General features: G+C 46.4%; 1 protein-coding gene across 3 annotated transcripts in view; it reads left to right on the top strand.

Annotated features, from left to right (window-relative positions):
• Positions 1 to 16,162, top strand: part of Kcc (solute carrier family 12 member kcc) — a 407,686-nt gene that overhangs the window by 72,493 nt on the left and 319,031 nt on the right. The gene's annotated exons all lie outside the window — the stretch shown is intronic.

The following is a 16,162-nucleotide window of genomic DNA, read 5'->3' as shown; positions in this document are numbered from 1 at the left end:
AAGGGGAAAATGCATCTTGTAGAAAGGTCGGCCTAAATACCGTTCATGTTGTGAGTAAATTGCGATTCGCCAGCTTTATTCTCGAATAAAACTTGCTCATCTTTTCGTTTTTCAGGTTAACTATAATTAGTATAACATTAGATTAAATCTCGCAAGCTTCTGTAACGACGGATTTGCTGTACGGAGTAAGAAAAACTGGAGAAAATTATTTTAGTGTAGGAGGATTTACCATCCCAAAGGTTGTCCAGAATCTGGAGGTAATATGAATGTCTAACTTTCCAGCCCGACCAAGAAACGCGTGTGCTTGCCGGAGAGAGCATGAAGAATTTCCACCTTTCGGCAATACCTTGTGCAACATTGCTTCAGCTGAGCCAGCTTAATGACGCGAAAGAGTACACAAGAGGGAAAAAATTGACGAAAACGCTACGCTCGTAAACTTTAGTAAACTTCTTTCATTCATGCTTCGATCGCTGTCTTAAGTCTTTGTGAAATGGTCGATGTCGCTGTTATTTCTTGTAAATTCAATTAAACTCAATTATTTTACTTCAGGCGTTTGTACACAGAAAACATTGGTGTAAAAAACATCTGGGCCATTAGCAAGGCTGCCAGTAGTGGCTGCCATGCAATATGTTTATACACAAACACCGACTCAGGTTATAAGACATAAACCAAAGGTACATGATTTGCAATAATATATGCGTACAACAAAAGGTGCAAACTAATTTGGTCCCCGTAAAATCTACGTAATGTGTGGCAATTACCAGAAAGATATTGAAAGGATAAGGTTGAAATATTTACAGGTGATGCATTGTTGATTATGCAAAAAGTAGAAGTTCATTTTCTCCGATATGCTTTTTTAACGTAATTAGTGTTCTCTTCTACAGTGATGGGGAGGCTATTCCATATTTTCGTTCCAATGTAATTATTGTGCGTTTACCATAGAAATTGTTGACAGGTAGAATTTTGAAATCTCTGCTTGTATGATGTCTGATTTCCCTTAGAGGGACCATAAATACCTCATTTCGGAGAGGGTCGTTATTTTTCAGTATTTCGTGGCTAATGCAGGCGGTTTTGTATTCTCTGACAACTAAGAACGGCATAATACCCACCTTTTTATATATTGGAGCGAGCAGAGTGCTCCGTACGATTCGAAAAAGTGATACTTCTGAGAGCTGATTTTTGTAGTGTTATGAGGGTGTCAAGGTACGATGGATAAGTATGCCCCCTCGACTCTGTATAGTACGCTGATGACAGGGAAATATCCTTAAATACAGCATTCTTAACGTTTGTATGGGGCAATGCTGTCGGGCTTGATGTAAGGTGAAACAGGCTTTGGTCAGCTTTGAACAGATGCGATATTTATGGGCTGTATAATGCATTCCCTTTTCCTATGTTACACCAAGATTACAGTCAGAATAAACTGAACCTTTAGATATTGATAATTTAAGGTCTATTTTCGTAATGGGTTTGTTTCTGGATGAAAATATAATATTATTAGTTTTTGGATACGTTTAATGCTACTCTATTATCACAGAACACATGTACTACGTTGCTCAGTACCTTATTTGCAGAGAATTCTATTTGCCTAATTTCCTTACTTGAAATTAGTAGCACTGTGTCGTCAGAGTAGTTTATTCAAGACGATAGCTTTCTTGGGCTACTTAAACTCCGAAATTTTGGACTGTCTGTATGTCTGTCTGTCTATCTGTGACTCGATTCAGCCCCCCGGCTAAAGTGAAACATGGTTTTATATACACACAGCTACAATTGGTGCCTACTCGCGTAGAGGACGTTGTTGACGGCAGCGTACCATTCAAGTAGCGCAGTGTAAGCGAGGTGAGATCAGCTATTGGGTCTAGGTTAATATCACCACACGAAATGCACTTTTGTTTGCTTTCCTACAGCTGTTCGAAGGCGCCCTCTAATTAATCAAGAAATGGCCCTACCTTTGCGCCAGGGGATCGATATATAACGCCAGTAACTAGATTATTAGAAAGTTCAGTAAACATGGTGTCATATTCAGGCGTCTTCCGATTTGTTAATGAGGGGTAGGATTTGAAGCTGTATCCTGCTTTAATATAAAATAACTCTCCTCCTGCTCTTGCTTTACTCTGCCTCGGAAGACAAGCGAGATGATATCCTTGTAAGTGGATATATTCGTCGGACCTTAACCACGTTTCAGTTAAGGCAACTACATCGTACTGAAATTTGTGTTCAGCTAACAGCAGGTGCAGCCTATTCAGGTTCTTACTGACACTGCGGATGTTATAGTGAAGGAGACTAAAATTGTGCTTCTCGCTGAATAAGCCATTTACTTCTGCGGTATTTTTCATTCCAACTTGACGTCATCATGCATCAGTTTACACAATTCGTTCGAGGTCCCGTTCACAAGAAATACGACTAACAGGGGAATTCTCATCTTTCCGCACTAGGATCGTTCGCTGCGACACCCAGGAAAACTTCCATTGCTTTTCCTCGTGTCTCTGGGTGGTCTTTCCAAGCAGCACTTTGTTCTACTTGCAAAGATCCCCGTTGACATATACAGGATCTCCACGTGTAAAGCCAAAGTCTCTAGTGGAAAGACGCTTCTGTTTTGCTGCCTGAAGTATACCCTGTTGCGGGTGGACCGAGACACAAACCTGACCACTACGTTTTGCTTTGACTTGTCCTTCGCGGGAACCCGGTGAACTGCATCACTTTCCGAGAGTTCAACTTATATTTCCCAGCCTTGAATCAAGTGTCTGCTTTGTCGGTTCAAGCTTTTCAGCCGGATCAAAAAATGTTCCTTTTACTTCAACCTTGTTCAGCTGACTGTATACTGCTGCAGCTCAACGACGTTAGTCCGCGTTCAGATGTTTCTTCAGTTCTTCGTTTCCTTCTTTGGGAAGCCATGCTCGGCACGAAGTTTTTTTATGTCTGCGCCGGCACTGATCAGGCTGTCTTGGATAGCGTCAACGCCATTACTGACAAAGTCTATTAACGCTTTCACTTCTCGTAGGTCTGTTTCTGTATTTCCCACCTGATCAGATAGGTCATAAAGAACTTTGGCGAGCTCTTTTACTGTGGAAAGCTGCTTTACACCCATTAGGATGCAATAGTGAATGGCTCACTTAACAAGTATTGTAATAAAAGTCAAGCAACGCACCTCAAAGTTTCCACTCGGTGAAAAATCGGTGTAGTACAACACGTGTGCCTGAGTAGCCCCCTGTTCGGAATTGGAACTGCAACGGAAATTCGGAGTAAAAAAAAATGGCTGATTTCTAGTATAGAGGCTAACGGTATTTTGAGCTGTTTGTGACACAATCATTGACGTCAGCGCGACGCGCCAGTTGGAAATGGTTTTAAGTAATTGCTTTATACGAAGTAATGCGTACTGCCGCTCCGTGTACTCGTGGCGCGGGTTTATTGTAACGAGGCCAGGATGGCCGGGAGGCGTATCGCGATTGATGCAGCTAAAGAATTTTCCCTAATAAAAAGAGGCGCTTCTGGCACCGCGTCTTCCAGAGGAGACCCGCCCGGTGTCTACACGTTCGAGGTTCCCGGAGAAGTGCGGGCAGTTCTTTCGCAAGCCGTACTACACGGTGCTGCAATTTGTCCGGCTCCGTTGCGCCACGGCCGGGCTCTGCTCGCCGTACATGCGTGCTCCGCTGCTCTGCTTCGCGCTCCTGAGACGCACTAAATCATTGAGGAGCGCTTCGCCGAAACCCTTTTCTTTGTCGAGATGAGCGGCGGCCTCGCGTTGACGGGTGCGAGGTGCTCGATTGTTCGGATAAGCTGCACGCCCCGACAGCAGCATTCCAGATAGAGCTGGAGTTCTTCCTTCCAGTTGACTGCATCCCAGATTAAGTTTCGCAGTGCAAGTTCGGTCGTTCGACTTGGCTAGCGGCCTAATCTGATTTGTACGAGACAGCACCGGGTGGGCTTCTTACAAGGTCGAGCGTGCGGGGGAAATTCTAGGTGTTCCTTAGTGTTCAATCCTGCTGCAGTACTCGTGGTTGCAAGCAGTTGCACGTTACGGTGATATTACGTCAGATGTACGGGTTGATAAAAAATTAAGGCTCCCACAATTCCAGTTGACTGCAACGCAATGCGAAACATCCTTGGTTTGGCATTAGAACGGCATTATGAATGATGGATCGCGCAGACGTCAAAGGCGAATTAGAGCCTGCCACAGACGCTGCAAGAGGTCCCGTGCGGGTCATTTAGTAAAGTGCTTCTTGAAGTAGTGGTACGCCACTACGCGGGGATGTGCGGCTGCTCGCTGCTCACCGACCCCTCAGCGCTGCTCCAGAGCGGCGTCCCGTTCTATCGGCGTTTGGATGGCTCTTCTTCGTTTGCGTATGGTGCTCTATGTTCGTTCTTGCATGGCCGTGCCACCCTCATGCTTCTTGGCAGCATAACGGCGTCGGGCAGCCTCGACAGTCTTACGCTTGTGCTCCTGGATCTGGGCCTGAGTGAGCAGGTTCTTCAGCAGGGTCATTTTAGAGAGAATCAAGCTTCTCAATGAAGACGTGAGGGACAGATTCGCGTTGACGAATTCAATTCACCTTACCCTCCCTCCTCCCTCCAGACCCTCCCATCTTACTCCCTCCATCCTACCTCTTTCCAAGGTTAAATCCCCCCCCCCCCCCTGCTTCCCCTGTCCTCCGCCTCCCATCCCTGTTGTACCCCCCCTCCCGATCTTGGTTTGGAAGTGTGTTGGTATTGATGTTTTTGATCAGGCACTGCTCGCCTTGGATACATGACGGCAATTCCTCCGCCCGGACTGCGCCTGTAGCGTTGAAAACATTGCTGCTTCACCGTGTGTACACGAGTTCAGTTCCCCAAAGGAAACTTGTAAGCAAGTGGGGCACTTCTTTGCGGAGTATACTCAATGCCCATTTGGGAGCCACGGCGCTTCTTTCGTGGCTGCTTCGCTATATATATATATATATATATATATATATATATATATATATATATATATATATATATATATATATATATATATATATATATATATATATATATATATATATATATATATATATATATATATATACAGAAAGAAATGCCGGCAGTCTACAACGCCAAAGAAGGCATAGGGGAGTGGTTAGACTTTTTTTTTTTAACCGTTATGGACGTTATATTATTTTATTTTGTAGACTGCCGGCATTTCTTTCTGTATTTTCCTAACGAGCCCCTCATTTCCAAACCCTATTATCGTTGGAAAGCTTAGCGAGGGCCTCGGTTCTGGCAGCCTTGATGCCGAGGTAGCATAAGAGGGTTTCCCGCCAGTTAACCGCTCATGACAGGCTGTAGACGTTCGCGTCACGCCCCGGGGGTTGAAAAAGAAGGTCCCCTTCTCCCCGTGTAGTCTGAGTGGCGCTGGCTACCACCCTCAAGCGTCAGATACAGTTGTAGTAAATATAAATACCCCAGAAAGTGAAGCGGAACACAGTCGCCCAGATAGCCGAATTGGTAAGGCATTCGAGATCTAATCGAAAGGCGTGGGTTCGGTCCCCACTCTGGGCGCGTGTTTTTCTTTCTTTCTTTCTCACGTAATTAATAAAAATAAAATAATATAACGTCCATAACGGTTAAAAAAAAAAAAGTCTAACCACTCCCCTATGCCTTCTTTGGCGTTAGACTGCCGGCATTTCTTTCTGTATTTTCCTAACGAGCCCCTCATTTCCAAACCCTATTATCGTTGATATATATATATATATATATATATATATATATATATATATATATATATATATATATGTAAGGGTTGGCAGTCATGAAAACCTCGGAAAGCAAAGGGGAGAATGTGGTAGGTCATTGAAACAGATAAAGAATTTGGAAAAAAAGAAAGTGGAAAAAAAATGCCCGCCGGGTGGGATCCGAACCCACGACCTACAGAATACGCGTCTGGTGTGATGACCACCACGCTACCGGCGGGGCTATTTTCCCCTGCACTTTCTGGGATATTTATGTTAAGGTATTTTTATTTCCTGCGCTTGGGGGTGGTAGCCAGCGCAACTCGGACTACTCGGGGTGAAGGGGACCTGCTTTTTAACCCCCGGGGCGTGACTCGAGGGTCTACGACATGTTGGGGGTGGTCGACTAGCGTTGAACCCTCAAAAGCTCCCTGTGGCCCCAAGATTGCCAGAACAGAGGCCCTCGCTATGCATGTAGCGAATCAGAATAGGAAATGAGGGGCTCGTTGAATTAGGACAGAAATAAGGGTTGGCAGTCAAGAAAACCTCCGAAAGCAAAGGGGGGAATGCCGTAGGTCATTGAAACAGATGAAGAATTTGGAAAGACAGAAAGAAAGTGGAGAAAAAATGCCCGCCGGGTGAGATCTTTCAAAATTCTTCATCTGTTTTATGACCTGCTGCATTCTCTCCTTTGCTTTCCGAGGCATTCTTGACTGAGAACAGAGAACAGTTTGACGGCTATGGTGTTTGACCGAGAGGTTTTCCATTAGTTAAATTGAACCAGTTTAATACATTTTATTGCATACGGTTAAAATTCGTACAGCGCTATATGCAGGATTACATTCCGTATCCAGAGACAGCAGGTGACCTCCTATAGTTCTCACATCATCATCATCACCACCACCACCAGCATATCTACGCCTACTGCAGGGCAAAGGCCTATCCCATTATTCTCCAATTATCCCGGTCCTGTGCTCACAGTAGTTCTAACTATAGTTCTGATAGTTCTAAAAATACAGAGTAAATGATTACACAAGCAGTGGTCACAGCAATACGCTAAAAATGAAATGTGAGCAGAAGGTTTGATTACAGAGCTGTGGTTGCATCATTACACTGAAAAATAAAAGGTGACAAAAGGAGTGAAATTGGCCGAAGATGTGTGGGTAAGGTGTACTTGAATGAATATACGTTCGATGCACTTTTAAAGGCAATAGTCTTTCTTGGACTACTCAAACGCAACAATTTTGGTCCGTCGGTCCGTCCGTCCGTCCGTCCGCCCGTCTGTCTGTCACTCGATTCATCCGCCCGACCAAAAGCTTGAGGGATCCCCCTCCGAGCGTAAAGGGTTCGCGAGCCCGAGCCCGCCCGACGAAGTAACGCCGATACACATGAGAACAAATCACCGGTTTATTCCGGGAAAACCAAGACAGGAAAAAACAAACAAAGCAAGTTGGGAGGCAATATAAAGAGAGTACAGCAAGCAAGCGCGGATAGCGCGTGAAGAAAAAAAACTCCCACCTCCCCTCGCGGGAACCCCTGTGTAGATGCGACGCATAGGCGGAGCGGGGAAAGGACCGCGTTTATAGCGCGCATAACGTTGAGGGGACTGCGTAAGCCGGTCCCAGTCGATGACGACGTTGGCGTACTTGTAAAGCGGCGTGGACTCAAGGTGTTTGAGCCAAGCGTGGATGTTGCTTCGCCGGAGAACGGCACACCGGTTATATGCGCAGCGCGCCCGAAGGAGAGGAAACCGCGGAAGAGAGAGTACTGCACATGCGCCGGCCCCAGCGCGTCTGCCGCGGCTATGACGCAACGTGCCGTGGCTATGACGCAACACAATCCAACACAATCCACTTTAATCCAATCCCAAGCCAAGCCAAGTCAATCCAATCCAATCCAATCCAATCCAATCCAATGCCCCTCGCGAGAGAGTGTTTGCTATCGGAGAGGAGAGGGAGTGAGCGGCGGAGAGCGCAGCTGGCGCGGCGAGGAGAATGGGGCAGGGGTGGGCAACGCCGACGACGACGACGACGCCGCCGGAGGGACAAGGCGAGTGAATCAGATGCTCTGCATCTAAAACATTGCGGCAGTTGAAGCCCTGCTTGTCCAGAAAGTTACAGCATGGTGCTGTACACTCACGACGACGTCTTCAGTCACTTGTGCCGACGTCGGGTGAAGAGCGTCCGCCGCGGACGCTGGTTGCTCCTCGCTGTCCGGGCGTCATGGTCGTGGCTCGCCGCCGCCCCCGGCCGCAGCTGCTCTCGCCTGTCCCCCGGTGCGCACTCCCCCGCTGCTCTTGTGAGCGCCGCTTTTAAGCCACTCGGGTGGTAGTGCGCATGGTCCGGGTTTTGTCGCACTACACGTGTTCGTTGCGGCTCACTGTTCATCCCACACACGCGCACGGGCACATAACGCACTGACGCCACTATCGGTGTTCGACGGGCACTCGCTGCAGGCAGTGTAATCGCCCTCCGCGGGTGCACGTAGGGGCTTCGTCCCTGCAAGCTGAAAGAATACTTCAACGAGGCGTTTATACCTGTAGGGAAAACATTTACAAACTACTAAATCTGGTGGCGATGTTCATACTTGTCAACATTGTTTAGCAAAAAGACAACATTGGGCATATTCGAGGCAAAACATGCATACATCAGCGGTATTTTCAGTGATATTTTAATTAAAAATATACATCTGCTTGAATTTTGCGATAGCACATTAAAAAATACGCCTTAGCGAAATAACGAAAAAAAGTGGATGTCCAGCAAAGCTGTTGTAAACCACTACAAATGATGATGGAGGAGGGTATGAAGTGTTTCTCGTCGTCTCGGCGGGCTTGTCGCTTGCGCTCTGCTAGTGTCACTAGATAAGGGTACAAGGTATCGGCACTCTTTTGTCGTATTAATCCGTGCCGCCGCCATGATAATTGGTCAGTTCGCATTGCGTGACATTTGTTTACACTGCCGCGGTTCATGGGCGCCGCCATTTTGTTGTTTCTATGTTTTAGTCGGTCAACCCTGGTAGGCTTAGCTTGTCCTCCCTGCTCTGCGGGTGCACTCGACTGACGTCGTTCCGAATGCGAATCACAGATAACGCGTGTAACAGCATTTCAGCAGCAGAAGTGTGTACAAATATGCCGTTTTGCTGCATTTTCGGTAGTGTTGTTAACAAATGACCCGGTCGAAGTTAACGGCGAAGCCGTAGATGCGGCAATCTCGCAGCACTGATAAACGCCCACATGGCCGCCGCTGCTGACTTGCATTCCCCAGTGGCGGTACTCTGATCTTATCCACTGACACTACGCTCGGCTTCTCTGGCGGCAAATGCTGGGCCCTGCCTAGCCTGACGCATGCGCTCGGCGTCCTGGGCAAGAATTTCTCTATTCAGTGTCACTAGTCTTGCCTAGCCTTCAAAGATAATCTGCGAACATAATCTTTACCGGGAACACATGGTCGAAGAGGGGAGGGGGGGTGGCACAGGCGCCTTATGATCCATAATGCGGCTTTGCTGCTTGTTTTGTGGTTTCCTTAAACGAATTCTGAGCTCTATGCTGTATGCCTGATTAGCCTGACGCATGCTCTCGGCGTCTTAGGCCTTGGCGCCTTGGCATTTTTTCCCACGGAGATCGTTTTTCCCAACGGCGATGAAACCGTTGGATGGTAGAGGTATACAGCTTTGCTGAAAAATGTTTTGACCCAGAATTGCAAAAAGGCCTATCCCGCGACACTGGCCCTCCTGGTGGCATTCTGAGAAGTCCAGCAATAACGAAAGGGTGTAGTAGATGGCGCACGAGCAGTGGAACGCGCTAAAATTGAATTGACTGGAGAAGATATTCATCGTGTTTATTGCGGGACGAGGAAGATCGGAGGGCAAAAGTTTGACAGGTGGGTGGGAGAGAGAAGAGGGGAAGTGACGTGGTAGCCCCAGATTATCGTATTTTGACGACATTTGCAGCAAAGTAAGCGGACACTCAGCCATTTTTTTTATTGTTCAAGGTAAGCCGTTCCAATCATAAGCGACGGAAATATGCGCAACTTGTTTGCTGTTATTAGTCTCAGCTGTTGGGAGTATGGAATGGACGACTTTATTATAGGAGGAGGCCAATAAAAATTATGTAAGGCAAACTTGCAAATGCGCGTCAGGTCATTGGCTGCCTAAGCTCAAACAACGGAACGGCGGCCTTGCGACACCTTATTTAGTAATGGGGCAAGAAAAAAAATAAATGCCTTCCCGTAAATAAACATCCGAGGTACGAGAGGGCAGTCATTTTGTTCTCTTTTCCCTTTTTTTCTTTCCCGAGTACTAAATAAGCTGCCGCTCGGCCGCCGCTCCGTCGTTTGAGATTATAAGTTGAAACGACGGCTGTGTATGACTGTGCGTGTCGAATACACGACTGCCCCTTTTAATGCGCTGACGCCACCGTTTTTAAAGGTAGAGTCCAAATTAGGCCGTTGTAACACGAAACAGGCGAGGGCCCTGCGTGTACGCGAGTACTTACCGTAACTGAACAGCTGAATTGTAGCACGCCCACTTGGCGGCGCAGCGTGGTCGAGTGAAAATGAATGAACCAACTTCATTGATTTCACACGGCGCCCTTAGTCGCGAGAGCCCAGCCAGGGGGATGAAACTCCGCCGTTTTTCTGTCCCGTGACTGCAGCGATCCTAACATTTGGGGGCTGTACTACGTACGAGCATAAATGAACGTTGTTGTTGCCTTTTAAATTTATTACCAGGTTGCTTACTAATTACGGAGTTTTTAATATGCAAGTGAACTTAAAAGTTGCAGTTCGAGATAGCGAAAATACGAGCGCCACCCGGAGTGGGCAACGGGAACCGCGCCTTCCTTCCTGGCATTGCTGAGAAGGGGCGTTTCTTGTCGCACCCACATGGATGCTACGGTGCACAGTGCTCCGAGGGCCGTTTTTACCACCGTAAAGTTCGTTTCATCGAAACGGACGCATGAATGGATTCGCGCCGTCATCACAGAACGTGCTGTACTGAGTGGTGTCAAAATTCTTCACGCCAGGCCACATGAAATTCTTTTGTTGGATCCCGGCGGACGAAAGGTACGATCTGCATGCTGCTCGTTTTGCTTTTCTACGCTTGCACGAGATAGCAGGATGCGGTTGCCGCAGTAGCTTTATAATTTAAGTGAGCATACACGTGCACTATTTATTTATTACATTCTGATTGTCTTCTTTGATTCTTGAATTGCACATGAAATGCGCGGCAGAGCATCTAGTAATTAATCCAATGTCTACATTAGCTACGCACGTTTGTTTATACGTGCGTTATTGATTTAATGTGTTTCGATCGTGAGTTTTGCATTTTAGCGCAAGTGAATGCATGTATATATGCAGCAAAATGTATATGAGGCAACATATACAATAACTAATGAAACAGTGCGAGCCTATCTGCACTCCTTTTATTAGCTTTTGATTGCCTGCGTTTAGTTTGCTTTCGTAGCATGCGTTGTTGTTGGTATTATATTATTAATATTATTGTGATTATTATAATTATTATCAGTATTATTGTTAACGTTATTATTATCAGCCTATTTAAGTCTACAGCTGGAGGAAGGCATCTCCCATAAACTTGTGGCTCAAAGGGTGGGTCCATAGGTTCATATCGTGTTGTTAGCACTATGTTAACTACGTAGTGACTACACAAATTATTTTATTGCGTTTCAATTGTATGTTCTGCATTTTCTCTTCACGTGAATCAACGGAACGTAGAAGAATGAATTTGTAGCAATAAATATACAAACTAAGCATTTACTGAATATGTTTATAATACAATTATAATTCCGCCACTTATAATTTATATCTTACGCTTCAGTCCCGTGCTTCGAGCTTCAGCTTTAAGTACAAGAACGATATATTGACAAAAACGCAGTTACAGCTATAAGCCGATAAATAATTAGACAATGCAGGCTTAACCTTTGCTAGTAATTTATTAGAGGTTTTTAAATAAGGTTTTTATAACCAGTTTACTGCAGGCCCCGAGAAATACCTAACGAATGCATAGTGCGCGAAAGTATATATGCATGAATAATTGCTTAGCGATTCTGGTGTGGGATGGCTGCTTTTGTCTGCTGAAATGTATTTTAGATTAGGAGGAAAGGTGGGTCGTTGCCACCGAACGTTATGATCGCACAAATAGAAAAACGTATCCACGTCTCTTAATAATAAAGGCTGATTTTAATTTAAATTTGCCTTTACGATTGGTGTTGTAACAAGTCGTCTTTGTAGCCAAAATCAATTTAAGAAAGATTCCTAATATATCAGATAACGTTTATTTCGGATACAGATGCCAGTTTTCACTCAAAACTATGTGCGCCTGAAAGCAGCATTAAAGCTAGTATTCATTCTAACCCATATATACAAATGTGCTTGTTGATGTTCCAGATCTCGCGTTTGGCTCCAGTGCGCGAGAAGGCAGAACCTGGCTTATTTACCACCTCGACAGATCTACAGCAGCTACCGGCTATGTCCTGCCCATTTCACCAGCAGAGACTACGCGGACCTTGGGCAGACAAGTCACAGGACACATATGCACTGGCTGTGCCATACACTTTTCTTTGCGACTAAAGGCGCAAAATATCTAAGTTGTGTTTTTACTGTATGAATGGTACATTTAGGCAATAAAAATTAAATAACTGTACTCTTTATTCTTGTCTAGATTGTGTGCACTACTAAACCAAAACAACGTCGTATTTAGAATAAGTGGTGCAAAAAGAAGTGGACGGGCAAAACTTCATCAATCAGGACAAAACAATTGCCCTTTTGATAATGTGGCGGGTTGCGCAACAGGAACAAGATTGTGCGCTGGCCATCGCAATATCTTTCACTCGCTCAGTTTACCTTGCATGTGCGTCCCAATTAAATTTGGCGCTAAATTGCCCCCCCCCCCCCACCCCCCGCTCGGCTTTTCAGTCCTCATTGAGATGGCGTCTCCCAGTGCATGTCTGCAACGCGCCGCCATGTTTTTAGTACCGCCCCCAAACACCAGGGGTTTGTAGGGCGCTGCGAGCGCATTTCGCGTCCCATGGAAGGTATAGGAAGTTTCACTCCCCTGGCCCAGCTGCAGCCGCGGAACGCCGGTACACTTACGCGGCCTCTCCCCGCCAAGTGCTACACGCGGGTCCCTCTGTGAACTTGTCCGATTCGAGTTCGGCCATGCAGCAAGGCTTTGACGGAACCGTGCCAAGAAATTAGGAGGCGCCAGGATAGTTCTTACGGGTGAAGCGCGCGGCAGCGCCAACTGTGTTCAAGTGCGCGGCTTAATTACGCGCTCTCTTCAGCATGCTGTGTGGTGCTGAAAGAGTGCTGGCACCCTTTTCTCCTTTCTTTGCGTGCACGAAGCTGACGAGGCCGGCTGGGAGTCGCGAGTCTTGCGAGGCTTTTCAAAAGAAACTTTCGACGTTTTCAGCGATCGATGACTGGATTCGGAAGACAAAGCAGCGTGCCACCGAAATCTGCTCCGTCTCTTTTCAAGTATGCCGGATGCGAGCAGTAGGGAAGTGGAACACGCCTCTTCTAAATCTTATTAAGAAAAGTGCCCAGCTCTTTGACTGGTTCATCAATGACCAGCTAGACTGCCGTACCCATAGACTTGAAATTTCAGAAGTACATTATTTCGTATCAAACCCAGCCCAATACGTCTGGTGCTTTTTAAAATTTTGTTCTAAAGAAGGGGAGAAGGGGAAGATGTTTTTTTCTTTAGAAATTGCTCATAATCTCCCCGGTCCGTCCAAATATCCAACTGGTTTCCTCATGTTGGAAACCCGTACGAATTTCTAAAAGCTCTTTTACAAGGCTTCCCTCTAACAAACCGCTAATGAGGCAAATCTGAAGTTGGGTACATTAGTACTTGTTTTTATGAATACCTCAATATGGGCTCAGCCCGTTGATATATCGAACTGGTTTTTATTACAAATGTTTCCCATACAAATGCCCCCAAAATAATTTGAAGATTTTGTCCTAACAAATCTGTAGAAAGGTGAGCAGGAATTTCCTGTTTAACTACACCGCTAACGAATTAAAAACGGGTAAAATGAGATATCAACGCCTAGCCCAAATTGCCGAACCTTGAGACTTAAAATTTCAGGAGTACGGTGCGCAACACCCTTGTCTATAACACTGAGTTCAACTTCAACTGGTTACCTCTCAAAACTGCGGACTCAAACTTGCCACAAAAGACGTTGAGGTCAAAATATATTGCCAAGACTTCAGAATGACACAATAGTTTTCTTCAAATGTTTTTCGGCCGAGGCAAGATAAGGCTATAAGTACGAAACCTGTGTTATAGACAAGGGTGTTGCCCTCTGTACATTCCTATTATGGCCTAGGAGCTCAGTAAAGCTTCATTTTTTAGCTGCACACCTAAGCGAGTGAAAAAGACTAAATTGTTTATTTCCTAAATTTTTTTTATTATCTATCTGGCCCCTTCAGATATATCGAACTGGTTTTGTGTTCGTAAATGTAAAATGCTCACCAAGGAAGAAAGGAAAAAGGTATAAGAAAGACAGGAATACGAACTAGGCTATGGCCTAGTTTAATTGATATCACCGAGTGAGAAAACGTGAAAATGAGGGGAAAGAAAGAAGAAAGCAGCAAGAGAAAGCGGAGGTGAGGACGAAGCATACAGTGGTGTACCCAGCGTTGGGACACTAAACGTTAGAGTATTCAAAATAATTTCTGGGTTCCTCCCGAACGGCACCACTACGAGTTTTTACGGATTCCTAAATATGTGCTAGACCTGTTGGTATATTAACACACCCGGGCATCGCTGGGTGCTACCGCTAGTACTGTAATAAAATGGTAGCGCATAAAATGTCCTTCCTTAAGAGCGTTTATATTAGCGGTATGAGCGGAACGCCTATGCAGCAGCAGCAGCAGCGGGATACATCTACAGTCTGCTATTCTTTGTGACCGTCCAGTGTGTGCGCCACCTGGGAAGGTACATCGCCGAGGATAAAATCGCGACGGAGGAGACTTTGTGACGTACGTTCATGGGGGGGATGGGGGGGGGGGGGAAGGGCCAATCCTTCGCAGTAGCGAGGCTTTATCACACTGTGCGATAAGTTATCAGAATACGGCGGGGGTGGGGGGATAGAAGCCGAAGTCTCACCGCGACAGCTGTACACGACGTAACACGTGTACACGACGTAGCATCGCAAGCCAATGATCCTGCGGGGGTACATCAACAACTGTCTCTGCAAGCCGCGAAACCTTGGTGGTTATTCGGCTGAGATTTTCTTCGCGTTCCATTTCTCGATGATGATTGCCTTTCGGGGCGAGAGGTAAATCAAGATGGGCGTAGCTCTACGATTGGGGGCATTACTTTGCTGTATGCCCTATAGAAGCTATGTTAGACATTACCCAACTGATCTTCTGATCTGCGTGCGCCCTTCGAAAAGGCTGGCGCAGGTTTCGAAAATAGATTTGATTTGATTGTAGGGTTTAACGCGCCGACGCAACGCAGGCGATGAGGCGCGCCGTAGTGGAGGGCTCCGGATTAATTTTGACCACCTGGGGATCTTTATCGTGCGCCGAAATCTCGTACACACGGGCGTTTTTGCTTTTCGCCTCCATCAGAAAAGCGGCCGCCGCGGCCGGGAGTCGAACCCGCGACCTCGTGCTCAGCAGCGCAACGCCTTAGCCACTGAGCCACCGCGGCGGGTAGGTTTCGAAAATAAAAGACACTCATCAGCACTTGGGCTCAAACCCGCACACCATGGGTTTTATAGGGCCACAACGCCTTTGCTCGTTTGGAAGGGAAACTATGAGGTTTTATACTCAATTTTTATGAGCTACGTGAACTGCAGAAGGCGCAAAAGTACTGCACCGTTGTTTGCAGAGCTATTTCTAATGGAATCAGAAGGTTATCGGGTGTAAAGACTACCTCGGACTCACGCCTGCGCTTCTTCACACGGCACATACCCCCACTAAGGGTGAACTTGAATTTTATAAAAGCCTGCTACAAGTGCCGTCTTACCCGCTTGCTTGCTAGCTTATTTCCATGCTGAATCTCGTCGTTGAGAGGTCCGTTTTCGCATTTCATTTACTATACGACTTCTCACTTTCTCCTGCGCCTGTTGGACGCCAGGTCTGCTCTATATTGCGCCCCCTCGCCAGAAGGGCTGTACGTCAGCGTTCTGGGTTCTCGTAACGCTTTTCTGCGTTTGCAGCGGCTCCGCCTATGATATTAAGAAGGATCGAACAGTTCCCCGACGGATGTATTACAGCTTTCGGCGCTTTTGAATTATCGGGAGAGGTTGCTGTACAATGCGTTTCTTTAAGATGTGTAGCCGATCATTTGTTTCATCAGGCAGTACAGCGTTGCAATCGGTAGAAAACTCCCTTCGGTGTATCCCGACCGCATGCGTATGTGAGGGAAGCCTGTCACGACTTTATCCCACACTTCTGGGTGCAGAAGGCCCTGTTAAACTGACTTCTGCGGCGCGCACGAGTGCCGGGAGG

Source organism: Haemaphysalis longicornis, unplaced genomic scaffold (assembly GCF_048455015.1).
Source record: "Haemaphysalis longicornis isolate Haplotype H1 unplaced genomic scaffold, Haemaphysalis longicornis Haplotype H1 scaffold_1, whole genome shotgun sequence".
Classification (NCBI taxonomy): domain Eukaryota; kingdom Metazoa; phylum Arthropoda; class Arachnida; order Ixodida; family Ixodidae; genus Haemaphysalis; species Haemaphysalis longicornis.
This window is presented reverse-complemented; position numbering and strand designations above follow the sequence as displayed.